This window comes from Furipterus horrens, unplaced genomic scaffold (assembly GCF_987537825.1).
Source record: "Furipterus horrens unplaced genomic scaffold, mFurHor1.1.pri manual_scaffold_3, whole genome shotgun sequence".
NCBI lineage: Eukaryota > Metazoa > Chordata > Mammalia > Chiroptera > Furipteridae > Furipterus > Furipterus horrens.
In genome coordinates this window covers 34,134,932-34,156,837 of record NW_028327173.1, presented here as the reverse complement: position 1 = coordinate 34,156,837, position 21,906 = coordinate 34,134,932, and the positions used below count along the sequence as shown (strand labels likewise).

The following is a 21,906-nucleotide window of genomic DNA, read 5'->3' as shown; positions in this document are numbered from 1 at the left end:
TATATTAACTAATAATTTCTTTTAGTATAGCCATATGAAATGAGTATTATTATTATTATAAAAATGAGAAATTGGAGTCCAGTATATTAAATTATTTGTTAAATTTAAGGAGACTAGCAAGTACCCGATTTAGAACTGTTTTATGTCTACACCTATTGAATTTGTACCATATTCCTCTTCCCTTTTTACCAGGAAAATTGGCATTGAGGCAGTTGTGAGGTTTGTTGTATGTAGTTGGGTAAGACCAGTGATGAGAAAGAACATTTTAACAGTTGAAGTGAAGTATGATAAAGACTTGGGGTAGGAAAGGAAATAGTCTATTTATCAAACAAATATATAAAGGTCAAATATAATGCCTGCCAATGAAGATATGCAAAGAATCTACCTTTCTTTTTCTTTCCAGTGGTTTTGTACTGATTTCTGTGGGTGATTTATAATAATTAGGAGACCATAACTATTCTTTTTTTTTTGTCTCCACAAACTGCCATTTGGCTATCCTTCAAAGCTTAATTGCTTCTGTTCTTATATATTGTCTGTTTTGCTCTTGCTTGTGTACATTTTTATTTCTGTCATAACCACCACTTATGTTTTGTCAATCTTATGTAGTTGCTGGTTTTTACTTATTTTATTCTCTATCAAGAAACTGTGTAATAGGGTTTTTCTATTATAAATATAAATGTGCAGATTTTTTCTTATTATAAATCTATGAGTGCTATTGCTGATGTATGAACATGGCAATGCTGAAGCCATTTCTTCTACTGAAGGAATACTCTCAAACTATACTCTTGCTATTTTAAGATGTGATACCAGTGTATTACGAAAAGGAAGACAGATGAAAATTATTCAAGAGAACATATCCATGATGCTACTGAGCATGCATATTTTATCAGCATTGTTTGTAGTAATTCCATAAAGAGAAAATTTATCGGGGTCCTTTTGTATTTTAGGTATTTACATAGGTCATTTATTTAACACATATTTATTGAGTATATTCTATGTTTCATACATAATAGTAGGCAAAGAGTATACATGACTGAACAGGAATGATATGGTTTCTACTTTTAAGGAGCTAAAGTCTGGTAGGAGAAAGTCAATAAAAGTTAATAAGCATATAATTGCATGATATGAGAGTGTCTATGAAGGAAACAGAATTTAGTGCTAAAAATTTCATGGAAACTTTTAGGATAGTTCGGAAAGACTTCTGTGATGAGAAGCTTTTAAACTGAGAACTGAAAGATAAGGAGGCATCCGTGAGAAGGCAGGAATGGAGACAAGGTGGAAAAACGTCTTTTAGAAATTTTATTTTTAAAAATTAGTTTACAGTCAATATTATTTTGTATTAGTTTCAGGTACATAGCATAGTGGTTAGAAAATCATATACTTTACAAAGTGTCCCCCCAATATTTCCAGTACCCAGGAGATGTTTGTTATAGGAACTGAAAAGAAAATGCAATTGGTGGGGCTTTTGCTTCCCCTCAGGCTGACGCTACTTGGAGGGGAATGGTCTGCCTGCAGTATGGGGAATGAGTCAGCACTATAACCTGGTCGGCTGCTCCCTCAGTTCTCTCCTCAAAGCCACCGCCCCAAATTCTCCCCAAGCATCTCTAGTCTTCTGTGCCCTCTCTCTGCTTGAGCCCAGGGGTAAACAATGCTACAAATACCACATTAAAACATGCCTTTTTAATGTCTGATCTTCAAGAACTTGTGATTATTAAATTAATATTATACATGGCAAAAATTCATTACAGGGCTGATATCAAAGAAGACCATGTACTTGGAAAGGTTTTAAGTCCCCAAAGCAAAGACCACTTCAACTATTTCTTTCATGAGCCAGTCCATTCCAAGGGTAAAATGAAAAGGACAAGTCAGTAGACACAACTGATTGTGTGCTCTGGGCATTTTCAAAGGCTTCTGACTGCTGTGTCATCTTCAAAAGACATAGAAATCACTGTAGCAATGCTTCCCCCTGCATCCTCAACATTGTCTGACAAGGACAAAGTTATCTGCCCCCAAAGAAAGCAACTGGGAAAAGGACTCACTTTTTATTCATTAATAATTCAGCACATTGGGTTTACATCCCCACTAGCTGCTAGCTCTTCTCTGGGATGCCTCCAGGTGCATCACCCAATTGGTCAGGGCTTTGTGCCCAATCCGCCTCAGAGTCTTTCACCGCTGGCTGGTGAGGTTGGTGACCAGAGCAGCCATGGAGAAAGTGTACCTGCCTCAGGACTCAAAGAGAAGCTGAAAAGGTCCCCTGAGGAGGTGGGGCACATCCAGGAAGAAGCTGGGTGGCTCTGGTACTAGCTTCCAGCCGGCTCTGGCCTCCTGGACCGCAGTGGGGCAGGTGCCAAAGCTTCTGCAGAGCCAGTGGCCAGGCAGGGTGAAGTCAGGCAGATGGAGTCTCTCTGGTCTGAAACAGACCCCTCATGGAGCGCCAGCAGGTGCCAAACACCTGCTACAGCTGCAGGTCCCAGGTGCTAGGAAGTCATGAAAGGATTGGCCATTCATTGAGGCCCCGCCCCTTGCCCTTTGATCTCCCATTGTCCATTGATGTTTCCATGGAGACATCAGAACATCCTTGCTGAAGTCAGTTCAGTGAGTGCTAGAACTCCAGAGGAGTAGGAAGCAAAGGAGAGACTCTCCCTGTTTCCCTCTCATTTCGAGTTCATTTGGCACACAATTGCCCCTAGATGGACAATTTCCTTTCTCGGTTTCGACTACTCTTCTGCCACGACCGCTGCCGTGGGCACCATCCCTTGCCTGGTGGCCATCACCCTGTGATGATGGCCCTCCTGGTCGAGACCACCCTGCTGCTCCTGTACTTGCTGTCAGCCTTTTTCACCCGCTTTCATCTGGGTTGTGCTCCTGGACCATCTGCCTTTCACATTGTCCCGAGAGGGTGGCGTCCTCTCCCACAGGCTACGCGCTTCCCTCTGGAAGTCCTCCCGTTGGTGAACTGGAAGGACCCCCCCGCCCCCAAGAAGCCCATGTTGTCTGCTGGAACATCCAGGATGTTTGGAGCCTTGAGACCGGTCCCTATTCGTCCTTCAGGTCACAGATTTCTCACCTGTGTTCATCACCTGAGCAGGTAGTCAAGGATGCGGAGCCGGGACCCTGTAGAATCATCGCACTTCCTTGCTCAAAGGAGGTGGTGGTGAAGGTCCAAGAAGAGTCCCCAAAAGGGATGGCACACAACACCAACCAGGTACGGGACAACGGGCAGGATCATTGGGACAGCCCCCACAGGAGTGGAGATCTGCCCAGCACTCCAGGTTCACTATCTGTACGTAAGGAGAGGAATGCTGAAAAACCATCAACCAGCGATTCTCCGCTGGCCTCTGCCAGCAGGAGGCCCTGCAAAAGAAAACTGTCCGTGCCACTTTTGCTACCACTGCAACCACTGCGGTGGGATTGAGGTGAGCTGCCCCTGCCTGCTAAGCTGCCTTGCCTTGCTGCGGACCAAAACCTGGACACCGCGGAAAACACTGAGGGTCCAAGGAAAAAGACTGTGGGGGACAAGACACAGCTCGCTCAGCCTGCTGCTTCTCTCCCTCCACCTGCCTCGGTGACTGCAGGCACCTTTCCCCTGGCCACTCAAACGGGGCAGGCCACCGCTACCATCACTGCCAGGGCATCTACAGATTTGACCTCTTGGCCGACTTTACATGATGATGACATCCAAATGGATACCACTCCCCCTTGCTATGCTACCACAATCATATCATTGCCAGCCGGCAATGTAAGATTCATGCCAGTTAACCAGATCCCTGCCACCAACACCGAGGAGCCTATGGACACCACTCCTCCGTAGGGTGTCCTTTTCCATTCTGCCCCTGTATCCAGGGAAAACCACTCCCCATTGTTCTTGCGCTTCCTAATTATGACAACATACCACCCAGTGGCAGCATTCCCTCGGCTGAAGTCACCACTTCTTTACCTAACTGGGGATCCACCAGGCCACAGCAAGGCTGCTGCAGGAGGAGGAACATGCACCACCCCAGTACTTGGATATACTGCTGGTTCCACCTTCTATCCGTCACCTGGAGCCCACCTGTCCATATCACAGGTGACGTGGTCATGGGAAAGTATAACACCCTACCCATGATCGCAGGTGCTAGTGTTCACACTTGCCACCAATGCACCTGGACATAGGAAATCTCTGACACTTGCAACAGCCACCACCATGGAGAATACAGGTATGTCAAGAGACATGTCTGTTTCCACCTTTTATCAGACCACGACGGGCTTTTCTCGCAGCATCTCATCCATTATAGATGCAAGCCTTAGCCTCATCCTTGTGTTTAGACACACTTGTAGCTGCACTTTATTTCAAACCTAGAACCTACCTGTGCAGAATCTAGGTGATGCTATGGGAGGTTACAACATCCCTCCCATGATGGAAGGACCTGTTATTCCCACTTTACATCAGTACAACCGGGGCCCACCTGGCCGTGATGGCTGATTTTTAATGACAAAGTTGAGATATTGTTAATTTGTGGTATAAGCAATAGCTTCTAATTCGTTTGATTAGTCAAAAGTTTCTTTAGAGGAAGTTCATAAGGATTTGGTAATGAATTCAGTCTCTTTCAATCTCTGGGTCATGCTTTTGGTTTTGAAATCATAGATGTAAATTTTGATCTTTTATTTATTAAATTGCAGAGTTCTGTCACATAAAATACTCCTTGAATACCTTTTTGTCTGTTTATTTTTTAGACAAAAGTGTCTTGAACTGATGCACAAAACATTTTTAAAACCACAAAATTGTATACTGGAGTATATTACCCCTTTTGATGATATATTTCTTGCATATATAGTTTTTATGGAAAATGTCCTATGATGTAAGAATATTTTAAAAATATCTTTGAATAGTCTCTCTAAGTTTCAGTGAAAATGTACCATAATATGTGATTTTAGTGAATTAATTACATTTACAAATACAAATTTATGAATTTTTCTCATGAAAAAAAAAAAGTGCATTAGGTGAAAGAGTGGTAAAGGAGGAAACCAGAAGGGTAGACAGGTATTAGATAATGCAGTATAGGGAATAATAAAGGTTTTGTTTCATTTGATATGCATTGGGAACCTGTTGATTTCTGGGAAGTTAATAGTATGATGAAGGTAGAGATTTTAGCTGAATTTGTAAAATTGAACTAAACTATGGCAGAGTAGGCATTTAATATATATATATATATATATTTATTATTCCATTTTACCTTCTTTATTAGTTGCTTAGCTTTATTTATTTATTTATTTTTTGGGGTGGTTGCTCTATGACTAATGATTTATGTCCTTATCAAAGTGTATTTAGAGTCAATATTGTATCACTTTATACTTCACACTTACTATGTAATACTTTCTGCTTCTCAATTCACATAAACACTTAAAAACTTTTTGAATCTTATAGTAGTACAATGCTGTTTACCTGTCCTGTCCCCATCCTTTGAGTATTCTCGTTATTTATTTCGTTATTTGTTTTTTGTATATTATAAACCTTACTTTACATTGTTAACATTTTGACTTTAGTCAGTTGGCTTTTAAGAAAATTATAAATTAAAAACAGCTCTAAAATATATGTATGTATAACCATTTCTTCTTTTCCTCCTTCTTTTTTGTAGATCCAGGTTTACATCTGGTTTTTCTTCCTGTAGATCACTTTCTAGCAACCTGAAAAACATGATAAATTTCTTATAGTGCAAGCCTGCATCTTCTTGCACTGAATTCTCTTAGTTTATGTTTATATGAAATTGTCTTTATTTCACTCTTGTTTTTGAAGGATATTTTCAGTGAATTGTTTTCATTTGTTTTTTGTTTGAACACAAATTATATTATTCTACTGTCTTACAATCTTCATTTTTTTCTGATGAGAACTCAGCTGTTATACCCCTGTATGCAGTAGTCTTTCTTCTCTGTGTGCTTTTAAGATTTTTTTCTTTACTTTTGGTTTTAAGCAATTTGATTGTGATTTGTCTAGATTGGATTTTTCTGCATGCATATTTATTTTGCTTGAGCTTTACTGATCTTAGGTCTATAAATTGTTGTTTTTCACCAGATTTGGAAAAATTTAGGGCTTACTTCTTTCTGCCACTTACTCACTTTTTTTGCCTGGAACTCTTATTGCATATTTGCTATTTTCCTATGGGTCCCTTAAACTTTGTTAATTTTTTTAACTTCATTGCTCTGTGTTATTCAGATCAGACATTTTCTAATAATGCCTGTTTATTCTGACATTTTTAAACTGCTGTTAAGCCCATTCAGTTAATTCTTTTCCATTATTATAAATTTTAATTATGTAATTTTCATTCAATTATTTTTTTTCCACCATTTCTTAAAATTGTTTTTCTATTACAATTGTCCCACTTTTTTTCTCATTGCTACCCCCTACCCAGCCCACCCCTTCTCCCACAGTCCATCCCGACCCCATTGTCCACGTTCATGGGTTATTTATATGAGTTCCTTTGCTAAACCCTTCCCCTACTTACCCCCTTCCTTCCTTCCCTCCACCCCCCTGATAATTGTTACTCTGTTAATTGTTCAATTTTGTTCTTTTTTTTTTGTGTTGTTCATTAGTCTCCTGTATTAGGTGATATGGTATTTTTCTTTCATTGCCTGGCTTATTTCGCTAAGCATAATTTTCTCTAGTTGATTCTTTTTATAGATTACAATTTCTGTATAAGATTCTTTCATTCTGAAGACCATGTATTTCTTTAATTCTTTGAAATACCTTCCTTTAATCATTTGAACATATTTATAATATATTCTTTGTTTGCTAAGATCAAAATCTGGGCCATCTGGGTGTTATTCTCTGATGACTGCCTTTCTTTTCTTTTCATGTTTCTTTCCATAACTAGTAATGTTTATTGTAAACTGGGCATTGTGAATGATATGTTGTAGAAACTCTTGGTTTTGATTGCATCAACTGAAGAGATGATTTTTGATCCAGTTATCAGATGAAATACTGGTTAAACATTTTGAATTTATATGAACTCAGTTGTATGCTCTGTAAGGGCAGATCTGTGGAAAGCCCAAAGTATTCCCAAGCCCCTCTAACTTGGCACTTGTGAACTCAGTAATCATGAATTTCTTAAATCTTTCAAAATATGAAGAAGGTCCTGTTTTTGTGACTGACCCTTGCCTGCTCTGAGAATGCCCTTGGACTCTTCTAATAAGAATGTTTTATGTGTTTGTGCCAGTACAGAACACAGTGCTAGCTTCTCTAGATAGTTTGTGGTGAAAATCTGCTTTCCTTCTGGGGGTCTGGAGCTTCAGTGACTAACCATGACCCATGGACCCTGGGTTCCTAGGTCCAGGAGTGCTTTCCTGGTGTATAAACTTCTCATGTGTTGTCATAATTCACTGGTGGAAGAATTGTGTCATGTGCGACATCATTGTGACAGCATGGTTGAAACTTGCACTTTGTTTTCTCAAGACTTCACCTTACGTGTTGTCTTTTCCCTCTGCTAATTTTGCTTTGAGTCTTTTCTGTGCAGCAAACTATAACTGTGAGTTTAACTTCTTCTGAGTCCTCTGAGTCCTTCTATGAACTACCAAACCTGGGGGTGAACTTGGGAATCCTGTGACAGAGGACTCAACCGTCAAATGCTGTCTTTCTTTAGGTTTTTCTTTAGACTTGGTTTTAGTCTTTATTAAGGGGAGCCTAGGTTAATAAGTATTTCATACTTTATGAAATAATACTCCATTTTTTTTTCAGTTGGATTCCGTGGGTGTTAATGCAGTGTTCAAAAGATTTCTATTCTCAAGCTGGGCTCAATCTCTTCATCCCCTCTATTCCACTACTACAGTATTTTAAGTAGGGTGTCAGTGGAATCTTGTATGGCATTGAAGAAACTGTAGAAACAAGTCTACCTTTGATAAGAATTCAGTTGAAAGCAAAAAGGAAAATGAAAAATAATCTTAGAGGAAAGAGAATTCTTTTCATGTAGTGATGGAACATTTAGCAAAACTGTCATTGCAGTTACGTGAAAAGTAGAAAGTGCACTAAGTGAAACTGAATGATGTAGCTAAGGAAATTTCTAGGTAGAATGTTGACAGTGCTCCCTGGTTACATGCTGGTGTTTATAGTAAAATGCGAGGAGACAGAGAGAAACTAAAGGAAGGACTGTTACACATGAAGGAGCCAGGACTGATGGTTCTAAAATTTCTCAGTCTTTCCAGGTGACAAATGATACTAAAGTTAATCCTTCCAAGTAAAGAGAAAATCCAGAGTATTCTAAAAAAACCCATGGTTTCTCTGAGATGAAACTGAAGACAGGACTGTAAAATCCTTTGTTCAGACTAAAGAAAGATTAAAGATCAGAGTACTAAATTAGACAAAAAGCCCTCTGAAGATTTTAAGGGTGTGCTTTATCATTTTCTCAGTGAAAGAACAGGGTTTAGAAGAAGGTCAAATTATTGTCACTCAGCAGAAACCCAAGGTAGGAAAGGGTTTATCTTAGAAACCCATAGAAACTATGAGAAGATAAATATTTATTTTTAAAAAATCTTCATCCAAAGATATATATTTACTGACTTTTAGGAAGAGAGGAAGGGATGGAGAGAGAGAGAGAGAGAGACAGAGAAAGAAAGAGAGAGAAAAAGAGAAAGAAAGAGAGAGAAAGAAACATTTGATGAGAGAGAGAAACATCAATTGCCTGCCTCTTGTACTCACCCTGACCGGGGACCCAGACTCGCAACCTTGGTATGTGCCCATAATGGGGATGGAACCCACGAACTTCTGCCATATGGGGCCATGCTCCAACCAACTGAGCCACTCAGCCTGGGCTAAATATTTGTTGTTTTAAGCTGATAAGTTTTGAGTTAATTTATTGTGCAGCAATAGATAGCTAATACCCAGAGGATATAATTCAAGGTGGGACAAGAGCAGGTTTTCAGTTGTGCGTACTCAAACAGAGTTTATATTGTATTGTATTATTATTTATTAATTATTGTATTATTTTCCATATGAACAACTGTATATCTACTGTTGCCCCACCCTGTATGAAGTGAAAAAGGTAGTGAAACTTTATACATAGTTTAATCTCAAACATGTAAAAATATAAATATTTATAGAAAATACATGAAGAACATACCCCCGGATGTTAGCAAAGATTTTTCTTTGCATGGTGGACTTGGGGTATATATTTATTTTATTTATTCATGTATTTGTTTATTTGTTGTTATACTTGTAATCAGAAAAAAGTTTACCTATGCTTTGTGGAATATTTTGGAAAAGCATCAGTGGGATAGATAAAAGTTTATGTAGTGTTTTGCATTCACATTTGACAATCTTCCCAAGATTGACTAATGAACTGTAATGTGAAAGGACGGTCCTTCTTTATTCCTGATACATTTTCCCATAACTTAAGTAAGCATAGCCTGAGGAAATATGTTTTTTCCTGGCATTTCTCATGTACACTGGAATTATGCTTGTTGATTTTCAGTGATTCTGAGAGGTATGCTATGCAATACTCATCTTTGTGACATTTCTCTCTCGCTTGTTGTTTTGGCATTCTTCCTAATGAGAAGCCACAGAGGGGGGTGAATTTTTGAGTAGGTGGTATATGGAATTAAAAAAATAAAACCTTGCAAATAGTTTTCAAAAGTTGTTAGCTGAAGTTCAATTTGGGTTGTAGAATTTGCAGTAGGGTTAAAATTCCCATTGTACATAATCTTCGAGTACTTTGGTATCATCTTCATCCTGAAACAAAATATTAATATTATAGCTGATGTTCAGCAAAGTTCTGAATGTAACAACAATAATATTGTAAGTTCTTTGACTTGTTGAATTTCTCCTGTGCATAAGGAACAATGCTAGATGCCTTACATATATTCTTTCAAAACGTCTTACTTACTGCCAATTATGTTGGTTTTATTTTACAAGATGAATAAAATGAGGTTATAGTCTCCATGCAAATACTTGGTAGAGTAGGGACTTAAACCTGGATCTAACTATAAAGTCATGGTACTTCAGTGTTATAGGGCCCAGAGTAGTTTAGCCCAATTTTGGAGTATAGGACTGGATTAGAGGGGGCTCTTGTCTTCCTAGCTCTAGCATATGTGGTAGGTCATAGGATGTTTTTTCAGTTTTTTCTGTCTAAATTGTCATTTCCTTGGAAAGGTTTTTTAAAAATATTTTAACAGCTTTATTGAGATATAATTCACATCCATGAAATTCACTCATTTAAATTGTACAGTTTAATGATTATTAGCATATTCATGGAGTTGTGCAAGAATCACCATAATGTAAATTTAAAACATTTATGTAATCCACTTAAAGAAACCCTGTACCAATTATCAGTCACTCTTTATCCTTCCTCATACCTCTCAACTTTAGCCAATAACTAATCTATTTTTTATTTATGTGTATGTCTTTATTATGGATATTTTCTATAAATAGAGTCATACAGTGTGTGGTTTTTATGTGATAGATTTATTTCACTTAGTATGTTTTCAAGCTTCAATCATTTTATAGTAGATATCAGTACTTCATTACTTTTTCTATGGCTTTATTGTGATGGGATTGATAAATAAAATGATTATATATTTAAGGTGTACATATGCATTGTGAAATGATTACCCCAATCAGGTTAGTTAACCTATCTATCACTTCACATTGTTACCATTTTTATGTCTGTGTGGTAAGAACACTTGAGATCTACTTTCTTAGCAGTTCTCAACTTTACAGCACATTAACTATAGTCACCATGTGTAATTTCGTCTTCAAAAGTTATTTATCTTATAACTGCACCATTCCTTATTACCAAATAGTTTTCTCTAGTTTTAATGCTCTGTTCATCAGTTGATGACTCTTTGGGTTGTTTCTACCTTTGCTGTGGACTTCCGTGTGCAAGTCTTTGAACATTTCTTTTTTTTTTTTCATTTCTCGTGGGTATATACCTACAAGTGGAATTACTGAGCACATGGTGACTCTATATGTAACAATTTAGGAACTACCAAATAATTTTCCAAAGCAACTGCACCATTCTTATTATTAAATATTCTTTATAAGAGATATTGGTCTTTGGTTTTCTTGTGATGGTTTTGCTGTCTGAGTAATTCTGGCCCAAAAGAATGAGTTGAGAAAAGTTCTGTGAAGGATTGGCATTGTTTCTTCTTTATATGTTTTGTAGAATTCACCAGTGAATTCTGGATTTTTCTTTGTGGGTAATTTTAAAATACTAATTCAATATATTTACCAATATAGGTGTATGCATATTTTGTATATCTTTTTGTGTCAGTTTTGATAGTTTATGTCTTTCTAGGAGTTTGTCCATTTCATCCTAGTTATCTAGCTTTTTTGGCATTTAGTCATTTATAGTATATTTTGATAATTCTTTTTATTTCTATAATGTTATTAGTTCTACTCTCTGTTTCATTCCTGATTTTAGTAATTTGAGTCTCTGTTTTTTTACTCATATTCTTAGTCAGTCCAGCTGAATGTCTGTCTCTTTGGTTGATCTTTACAATGAACCAGCTTTGAATTTTTGTTAATTTTCTCTATTGTGATTCTATTCTTTGTTTCATTCACTTGCACTCTAATCATTATTATTTTCTTCCTTCCACTTGCTTTTGCTTAGTTTGCTCTTTATAGTTTCTTAAGGTGAGTGTTAAGTTATTGATTTGAGATATTTTTCTCAAAATAAAGTAGGAGTTTTAGCTATAAATGTTCCTCTAAGCACTGCTTTAGCTGCACCCTATATATTCTGGTAATGGAGTTTTTCTTTTCAATTAATGCAAACTAATGTCTAATTTGCCTGTGATCTTCTCTTTGATTTTCTGGTTGTTTAACCTTAATATATTTGTTAATTTCCAATTCTCCTCTGTATTAATTGTTAATTCTGTTATGTCCAGAGAGCATATTTTATAATATCAAGCTTTAAAAATTTATTAAGGATTTTTTTTATTATTGACTAGCATATGGTCTGTCCTGGAAAATGTTTTATGTATACTTCAATTTCTTTTAAAGTTTAATGATTCTTTTTTTCTGTTGGTTCAAATATACTGTTGAACTTCTCTAAGAATTTTTATTTGGGTTATTGATCTTTTCAACTCCAGAACTTTATTTTTGTTCTTTTAAAAATATAACTTTTATCTCTTTTTTGATATTCTCTGTTTGATGAGATAGTGCCATCATGCTATCTTTTAACATAGTATTATTTAGTTCTTTTTAACCAATTTCTAGTATGTTCTAGCATTTGTAATAAATGCTTTAACACCTATGTCAAGAAATTCAACATCTGTGGCACCTAATGACAGTTTCCATTGCCTCCTTTCTTCCTGTGCATGGGTTACATTTTTCTCTTTGTATATCTCAAATTATGTTGAAAATTTGTTATTTTACATTATATGTTGTAGAAGTTCTGAGTAGTGTTTTCCCCTTTCTCTGGAGTTTATTGTTGTTGTTTGCAATTTTGCTTATTTGTTTAGTGATTTGGATGAACTGTTTCAGTGGGCTTATTTCTTTTGCAATGTGAAAAACTTCTCTGATGTCACTCTTTGACCACCAGAGGTAAAGATCTCTGTGACCTTAGCCCAATCTTTCTGACTGTCCCTTTATCTCAGCCACCATTACGGTTCTGATTGGTCTGCTTCTATTGTTATAACATTCAGCTCTTAGCCATCATTAATTGCTATTTGATTGCTGTATTTTTTTCTAATGTCCTGGAACATAAATTATCTTTTCCAGATAAAGGCCAATCTCTTTTCAGGGGCAGGGTGTTCCTAGTATTTGAGGCTTTCTCTTACATGGGAAAGCTCTTTCACCTCTCTATTTCCTAGATTGTCTCTGTTTAACTACTGCTTGGTTTACCATTTTGCTTATTGTTTCAAAGATCCTGGAACTCCCAGCCCCCTCTTAATTGCTACACTCAAGGTTGCTGTTGTTTTTGATAATGCTGCTAGGTACAAACTTGTCCTTGCTTTGTTCCAAATAAATTTAGCCTATTTAGGGAGGGTTTCAGAGTTCTTGTTCTTATTATCTGTGTTTCCCTCTGTGTAGAATTTTTGTGCTATTGTACCAAGGCTGTGGAAAGGAGAGTAGCCTGCTTCTCCAGTGTTCTATGAGTGAGGTAATTGGTGGGAGTGGTAACATCTGTTCTCTTTGTTATCTCTACCCTATGTAGTAGGTGGAGCAGGAGCAATCTAGGCCTAGCCCAGAATTCCTTCTTTGGTGAAACTTCTAGCCTACAATTGGAAGTTTGATAGAGGAATAGAGCACAATCCTCTGCAGTGTATCTGCCTGGGATAGATGTGCCTGCAACATGAAGCTTTGGGGGAATGGGGGATGTCAGTGATCTATCCCTCCAAAGGTGAAAATGTATAGGTGAGAGTTGTGGGGAGAAGTGGTGGTGATGAGTGCGGATGGGAACAGGCCATGGGTCAAATGCTACAGATCCAGTTGTTCTTGCCAAGATTTAATAGACTTTTAAATTTTTTTGGCCAAATGTTTCTCCATTTTCTGTATGCCTTAGAACAAATTCTGTAGACTTTAAATGGTTGCTTTTTTTAAAAACAATTTTCACCTATTACATTACTTTCAGAGGGAGAGCATCTACCAATATCTTCATACTACTATTCCAGAGGTCCTACTCTTGCCCTGGTAGGATTTTATCAGAGTTTAACAGAGTAAAAAAAAATAAATAAATAAAAATAAAAGCAGTGAACTATAAATGATCCAAGAGCCAGTGCAAAGCAATTGCCTATAATTTTTTGTTTGTTTTTGTCTATATACAGAGAAATTCAAGGTGGTATGCATGAACTTTGGAGCCTGGGCTTTATAGTTGTGCCCACTGTCATTAAAATTTATTTTTTATTTAATTCTTATTTTTTAGCTTTGTGCCATTTGGTGTGATCTAGCCTTGACATGTATCACACAAAGTAATTTCACTGCCCTAAAAATCCTCTGTGCTCTGTTTTGACAACTATCTTTTTACTGTCTCCATAGTTTTGCCTTTTTCAGAATGTTGTATTATTGGAATTATATGGAATATAGTCTTTTCAGATTGACATAGTTCATTTAGTACTATATAATTAATGTTTCTTTGTCTTTTCATGGCTTGATAGCTCATTTTATTTTTGTGCTGAATAATATTCCAGTATCTTGATGTCCTACCGTTCATTTATTCTTTCACTTTCTAAAGGGCATCTTGGTTGTTTCCAAATTTTGGCAATTATGAATAGAGTCACTAAAAACATCCATGTGTAGAATTTTGTGTGGGCGTTGTTTTTCGTGTCCTTTGCTGGATCATATGATGTGTTTAGTTTTAAGAAACTGCTGAACTGTCTTTCAAAGTGGCTGTACCAGTTTGCATTCCTACCAGCAATAAATGAGAGTTCCTGTTGTTCTGCATCCTCACCAGCATTTGTTGTTAGTGTTTTGATTTTGGAAATTCTATTAGGTTGTTGCAGTACTTTGTGGTCGAGGGCACACAAGTAATTCCAGCAGACAGAATGTGGGACGGTCTGAGGTCTACCGCTCTCTCAGGCAGGATCAGCACTAAGCAGTGCAAGCACCTTCCTTTTATTGGATTTTGCAGATATGCTAATCAACAGGGAGGGTTCAGGAATGAGCTCACAGGCACATTCCTGGAATGATTACAATGTACTTGAAACTTACAACAGAGGAAGCTTAAAGGATTAACTGAAGAGAACACTTCCTGATAAGTCTATATAACCTCTACAGATTCAAAAACAGAAAAACAGAAATCCAATCCTCTATTCTTTTAAGGCTATGGAACGGATGCACTGTTCCTTAAACACTAACAGAAAGCAATCAAGGTTAGTTTTGTTTGATTTCCTTATCAACATCAGGGAAGATGGAGTACTCAGCAAGATTCTTTTTAAGTCACAGGATGTCTTTAAGATCCCGAGGCCTGAGCAGTCAGAGTGTCGGCACCAGCGAATCCAGCTTGCTGCTCGGATCATTAAACACCTGGACCGAGAGGCATGTAAACATACCTCAAATCAGAAGTCTTGATTTCCAGCATCATTAGGTGTATAGTAGTATCTTGTTTTAATCTGTAATTCCTTAATAACATGATTTTTAGCAACTTTTATATGTTTATTTGGCATCCATATATATTTTTTGTTGAGGCATTTGTTTAGGTATTTGACCCATTTCTGAATTGTTAATTTTATTGTTGAGTTTTAAGTGTTCTTTGTATATTTTGAATGACAGTCCTTTATAATTTTTCTTTTGAAAATAATTTTCCCTGTCTATTGCTTGTCTTTTAAATCTCTTTATATTTGTCTTTCAAAGAGTAGAATTTTTAATTTAACTAATTTTTTTATTATTTATACATTTATTCCACAAATATTGAACATATGCATATATGTTCTTGGCTAATCCCCTCACCTTCTTTGAGGTACATTTACACAATGGAATACTACACAGCCATAAAAAAAGAAGGAAATTTTACATTTTGCAACAGCAGGGATGGACCAGAGATTATTATACTAAGTGAAACAAGCCTGTCAGAGAAACACAAATAGCATATGATCTCATTTATGTGTGGAATCTAATGAACAAAATCAGCTGATGAACAAAATAGAAACAGAGTCATGGACACATGGGTGAAAGAAGGAGAAGCTTTAAATTTTAATGAGTTACAGCTTATCAGTTCTTTCTTTCATGGATTGTGCCTTTGACATTGTATGTCATCACCATACCCAATGTCACTTAGGTTTTCTCCTATTATATCTTCTAGGTGTTTCATATTTTGTGTATTACATTAGGTCTCATTTTGAGTTAAGTTTTGTGAAGGGTATAAAGTTTTGCAAGAGAATGTCGAGTTGTTCCAGCACCATTTCCTGAAAAGACTATCTTTTCTCCACTGTATTGCCTTTGCTCTTTTGTCAAAAATCAATTTACTATACTTATATAGATCAGACTGATTATTCTGTTCCTTTGATTTATTTGGTTATTCTTTTGTCAGTACCACAGTATCTTAATTACTAGGGCTTTATTGTAAGTTTTGAAGTTGAGTAGTCTCAGTCTTCTAAGTTTATTCTTTTCCTTAAATATTGTGTTGGCTATTCTGCTATTCTGTTTTTTTTTGTTTTTGTCTTTTGCCTTACTATATACACTTTAGGATCAGTTTGTTGATATTCAGAAAATAAATTGCTGGAATTTTTATTGGGATTACATTGAATATATAGATCAGTTTTGACAGAAATTTCATCTTGACAGTATTGTCTTCCTATTCATGAGCATAGAATATTTCTCTATTTATTTAGTTCTTTGATTTCTTTTATTTAAAAATGCTTACATTAAGGGAGTGGATAAAACAACAATGGGGCATTTACACAATGGAATACTACTCTGCTGTAAAAAGAAAGTTTTACCCTGTGTGACAGTATGGATGGACCTGGAGAACATTATGCTAAGTGAAATAAGCCAGTCAGAGAAAGACAAATATCATATGACTTCAGACATATGTGGAATCTAATGAACAAACTGAACTAACAAGCAAAATAGAGACAGACTCATAGATAGAGAGCAGGATGACAACTAAGGGATGATTAGGAGAGTAGAGGGTGGAGGGACTGAGCAAAAAGGAAAAAGAACACACGGACAACAGCGTGGTGATTGCTGGGGTGGGGGTGGGGATAAAGGGGCTAAATGGTAATGAAAAAATACAATTAAAAAGTCTTTTTGTCTTACATTAATATCTCCAATATATCTGCCCATGTTTATGATTATCCTGGTATACTTTTTCTTTTCCATCTTTTTATTTTTAACCTATTTGTGTCTTAAAATATAATGTGTGCTTGTAGAAAATATAGAGTTGGACTTTGCTTCTTCCATCTAGTCTGAGAATCTTTGCCTTTTGATTGGAGTATTTAACCATCTACATTTAATACAATTATTTTTATAGTTGATTTATATTTGTCATATTGAGGTATGTTGTCTCTATGTCTTTTGTCCTTTTTGGGCCCCTGTTTCTCCTTTAATGTCTTCTCTTGTGTTAAATACATACTTTTGTACTATTTAATTTTCACAGGTCCCTTTTTTTTTTTTTTAAACCAGAGAACACATTTATTAAACGAGCTTGTTTTGTTTTGAAGCACGAGCTTTCAAGAAAGGGGGGAAGAGGATTTATTTGCCTTTCCTGGCCTTAATTTTCCTTAGATAGAACTCCAGCTGCTTGCCCTCTAGCACATAGCCGTCTGCTCGGCCACACTGGCCTGGTCTTGAAGCGATGCATGCAAGAAGCTTGCCCTGCTGGAACTGCTCCTCTAGAAGAGTGCTGATTTTGGCATTCTTTTTCCTTTCATCGTATTTCTTCTGAATTTTCTTTGACTGTTTTTTGTTTAAAATCTCTTCCTCTTCAGGAGTCAGCTTGGCCCCTTTCTTGCGGCCCAGGGGCAGTGCATAGTGAGACTCGTACCACTGCTGGTACGCTGTGCTGTCAATGAGCATGATACAGTTCTTTACTAGGGTCTTGGTGCGGACCAGTTCGTTGTTGGATGCATTGTAGACAACATCAATAATCCTTGTTTTCCGTGTACAACACTCTGAGCCCCAGGAGAAGTTGCCCACCTCCAGCGTCAAGGCTTGGTACTTCTTGTTGCCTCTCCGCACATGAACTGTGTGTATGCGGCGGGGGCCAATCTTAGTGTTGGCAGCAGGGTGTCCCAGCTCATATTTTCGCTTCTTGTGGTAGGGCTTCCTCTTGCCCCCGGTCTTGAGGCGCTTGTGCCAGTTGTCCCGAGAGATGCCCATGGCTTGGCACCGGCTCACAGGTCCCTTTTTTTACTGTTTGGTTTGAGTTATTTTTTAGTGGTTTCTCTAGGGATTACAATATATATTTTAAATTACCACAACATAGTTAAGAAAACTAAGAACTCATTTCTTGTAAACTACAATAGAAACTTTTTCCTAATATAGCCCATTCTCTTCCTCCTCTTGTGTGCTATTATTATTATATATTATATCTAAATATGTTAGAAAGCCAAAAACATAGTGTTATAATTATTTCTTTATACAATTATATATATTTTAGAAAAGAGAAGAAATGGTAAAAAATAAAGTGTTCCTCATTTTTTACTGTGGATTGGACTTATCATCTGGTATCATGTTCTTTCATCTTGAAGGACTAGACTTCCTTTAATATTTCTTGCAAGGCATATCTGTTAGCAATTAATTCTCCCAGTCTTTGCTTATCTAGGGATGTTTTTATTTTTTCTCAGAGGATAGTTTTGCTGGATATATAACTTTGCTGAGAATTGTTTTCAGCTCTCTATAAATATGTCATACTGTGGCTTTCTGGCCTCCTTTGGCTCTGGTGGAAAATCAGCTTTTAGTCATATTGAAGCCATCTTATAGCATTTATACTTGCTTTTCAGAGCAATATTTGTCCATCTTCTCACTTGGCTACAGTCAGAATTCCCAGTTTCACTTTTACAATTTTCAAGCAATATGTTTTGGAGGTTGATACTTACCCCTTTTCACCTTTATAAAGGGATATATTTATATACCTAGAATACTTCCTTGAATAATAAGTATTTTAACAATTACCAAATAGCTTCTGATTTCTTTTGTTGCTTCTATGTTCTTTTATAAGACCTTGAAGTCTAACTGATGTTTTTCAACTCATCTCTTATTTTCCTCGGAATTTTAAGTATTTAAATAGGACCTGACCCTCAATATCAACTGTGTCACTTGTATTAATTGATTCAGCAAATATTTATTGGTTACTTACTGTGTGGCAGACATATCTTACATAGTTTGTTCAACTAACAAAGTGAGAGTTTTGCACAGAGTTTTATGGTTTATGAAACAGTCTCATTTTATCCTTTATGATCATGGCAGGAAACAAATGGCTTGCTTAAATTGGGTAATTTTGGGTAGTCTAATAAAAGTGTGAATGGAGTTTAGGGACATCAAGATGGGATTTTAGGATCTTAGGTAGCTAACAGAGAGCTATAATCACCCCTGGGCCTAAAGGCCAAAGAAGAGGAAGTCATTAGTGGGAGCCATAGGCAAAAGTAAATGAAGAGGGACAGCCAACAAGCACTGTAGTCTTCATAGAACAACACAGCCAGTAACTTGTAACCAGACAGGAAGGAAGCCAAGGAGATAAGTACTCAGACCTTACTATTTTCCTGTCCTTCACCTTGGACTGGTGCCTTCCATTAACCAAACTTAACCAGAAGTTAGAGAGAATGCAGCCCGTTGGAGCAGACCATGGAGGCCAACCTCCTGGACCACAGAGCAGCGGGGAGAAGATGGAGATTGGATCTGGAGGAGCAAATGAAAGCTATTTTGCTCACTCGCCTTCATTCGTTAATTAATTGCATTAACTTTGATTACAAAACTGTCTACCATTTATGTCCTCTTTCTCATTCTTACTACCACTGTCAGTCCAGGTATTTATCTTCCCTTGATTATACAGGGTGGGTATATAGAAATAATCTTTCAGACTCCCTTAAAATATACATTGCTGCTAGTTTTAGCGGAGCTTAGACCTGAGACTTCTAACGTCAAATTCTTTTCCCTAGCTCCTCCACACACACACATTTTTAAGAAATAGAAGGATTGAAGGGTTTTTTTTTGTTTTGTTTTGTTTTTGTGGTTAATTTCAAGTGTGAAGTTGGAAAACAAGCCTTTTATTTTCAGCTCTTAAAATTCACATGGAGGTTTTTTAAGGGCATCTTCTCATCTGGATTTTCTTTCTGTCTTTCTTTCTTTTTAGTTGAACATTTGTCAGAAAATTTCAGTGGAAAACTAAAATCTTGTTTCTTAATTATCTTGGACTTGAGGCCTAAATGGTAAAGTAATTTTGCTAGGCCATAGTGTTCTTTGGTTGTTTTTATTTAAATAACTTGTATAGATTGAAATGCAGCTGCAAGTGTATTAGTGATTTTCTGTTGCTTACTTGTCAAGATTTTTATCATTTGGATGAAAAATAGTATTTCAATGTCTGGCAGCATATTGACAAAAACAGAGGAGCACTTTGTGTAATTCTCTTTTTGAAAACTACCTCTTTAAAAGACAAAGATTACCTCTGCTACTTCTATTCACATATATTTCCGACAATAGATTTATTGACAGCTCTTAGATAAGGTTTAATTCTCTACCCTCCTCATTTACCATGGTGTACATTTTTATGCACAGAGAGAGGGAGAATAGGCTCCTGTAAGTGGACACACTAGATGCAGGTGTCCTAAGTGTATAAGGAAGTGCTTGACCTTTTAATAATCTTTGACAGGTGCAGCATTTTTTTTTCTTTTTCTTGTTATGAGTTTAACTGGAGAGTGCAAGCCCATCTCCTTGAAACAGGCATTTTATGGAGCTGCCTTGGGCTAAGGCGCCTGAGCAAAGCTGAGTAATTTCTCAATCTTCCGAATTCTGCTTGTAACTCAGTCTTCACCAGGGCCCTTCCTTCTTGGTTGCTTATTAGGAGCATAACTGGCTTTTTGTTGTTAGGCCTCCTCTCTCCTCTTCCCATTTTTCCTCCCTCTCCATTGTGTACCACCTCTCACTTCTTCCTCACCAAAAGAAAAAGTCTCTGCTCAAGTTTCTGAGCTGTGAATGGCACACAGTTACAAATCTGTTTTCGGTATCATTCCTGGCAAACTCATTACAAAGTAACTGTGGCCCACACTCAAGTGCACTTCCTTTGGGACCAATAGCTGTAAATAAGGAGGCTCTGCAAGCTGGCTGATAAGTTGTTGTTCCGAAGATAGCAGTGCCTTTTAGCAGAAGGTTTGACCTCTTTTTTTTTTTTTTTTTTAATATTGCCTCAGGCCTGTCTAAGACCCTCAAGGTCTATTTCTCATCTTAAAAATCCTCTGTAGGAAAACACAGTGTGTGGCTTAAGAAAACCTTCAAATTGCTTAATGTCTCTTTCTTTCTGTGCCTTTCCCCCCTAATAATTATAGTTATGCTGGGTAATCTCCTTATCATTTTGCAAAATAGATTTTCCTCCTTCCAGTAACAGATACTTTTTATTGATATTGGAAGCAACATGTTGAATATTTTATGAAGACTAAATGTATAGGGAAAGAGAAGTAAAAGTACTTTCATATATATAGAGAAAAAGAATATTTTATGCAGCTTTAAAATTACTTTGGGACTAATAAAACCCTTGAGCTTTATTATTTATTCTTGCATCAAGGTAATCGTCAGCTCTGATTTGAGTGGCTGTGCAAAACCCCATCCTCAATATATTTTTATTCTTCCCGGTTGCTGTAAGTATCAAATTGAACCACAAAATGGAGAGTTTCAGGAAACATCATTTTGCCTTGGGGAATATGGTTGTAGGTATTAAGTCAAAATGTTTAAGTCTACTTATTTGAACCTCTGCAGAGTCAAATATTTGGAGTTTTTGTTAAGATTCCTGCAAATTGTTTCAGAAGATTTCGATTATTGATTTCCAGGATGAATTCAACCAAATTTTCTGTTAGTGAGCAGTGCTCCTGATACTCTGAGAAAATAGGAAGCTTCGTGGGTTTATAAATCTCTGTGACTAGTTGCAGTAAGGACAGCAGATATTCTTATGTTTGTTATATACCTATTGTATTGTGCCCACCTAAGATGCAACATTGTTTTACTCTTCTAAAAAGTGTTGACCATATGCATTTGAGGAGATACTTTTGAATCTCAAATTGGCTAAAATTTCTGCCAAAATATGTTCAGAGACTCCTAGAACATAATTTTCAAGTAGTCTTTATTATGGAAAGAGAAATTCCATGGATTTAGTGCTCTTATTTCAGATACAGAAATGAAATTTTAGACTTGTCCTAAATCATGAATTGTGATTGTTATGCACATTCTATTGTATATAGTTCCAATTGTTACAGAAACAGGGGAATCCAAAAACAAACCCCGGAGTTCCAATTGTTACAGAAACAGGGGAGTCCAAAAACAAACCCCGGAGTTTGCGGCTGGGAGATAGGGAGCAGGAA

The 21,906-nt window shown here is 36.8% G+C and overlaps 1 protein-coding gene and 1 pseudogene across 1 annotated transcript in view; one reads left to right on the top strand and one right to left on the bottom strand.

Annotated features, from left to right (window-relative positions):
• Window positions 1-21,906, top strand: part of AGBL4 (AGBL carboxypeptidase 4) — a 1,058,495-nt gene that overhangs the window by 119,031 nt on the left and 917,558 nt on the right. The gene's annotated exons all lie outside the window — the stretch shown is intronic.
• LOC150014874 (small ribosomal subunit protein eS8 pseudogene) lies at window positions 17,056-17,721 on the bottom strand (annotated as a pseudogene).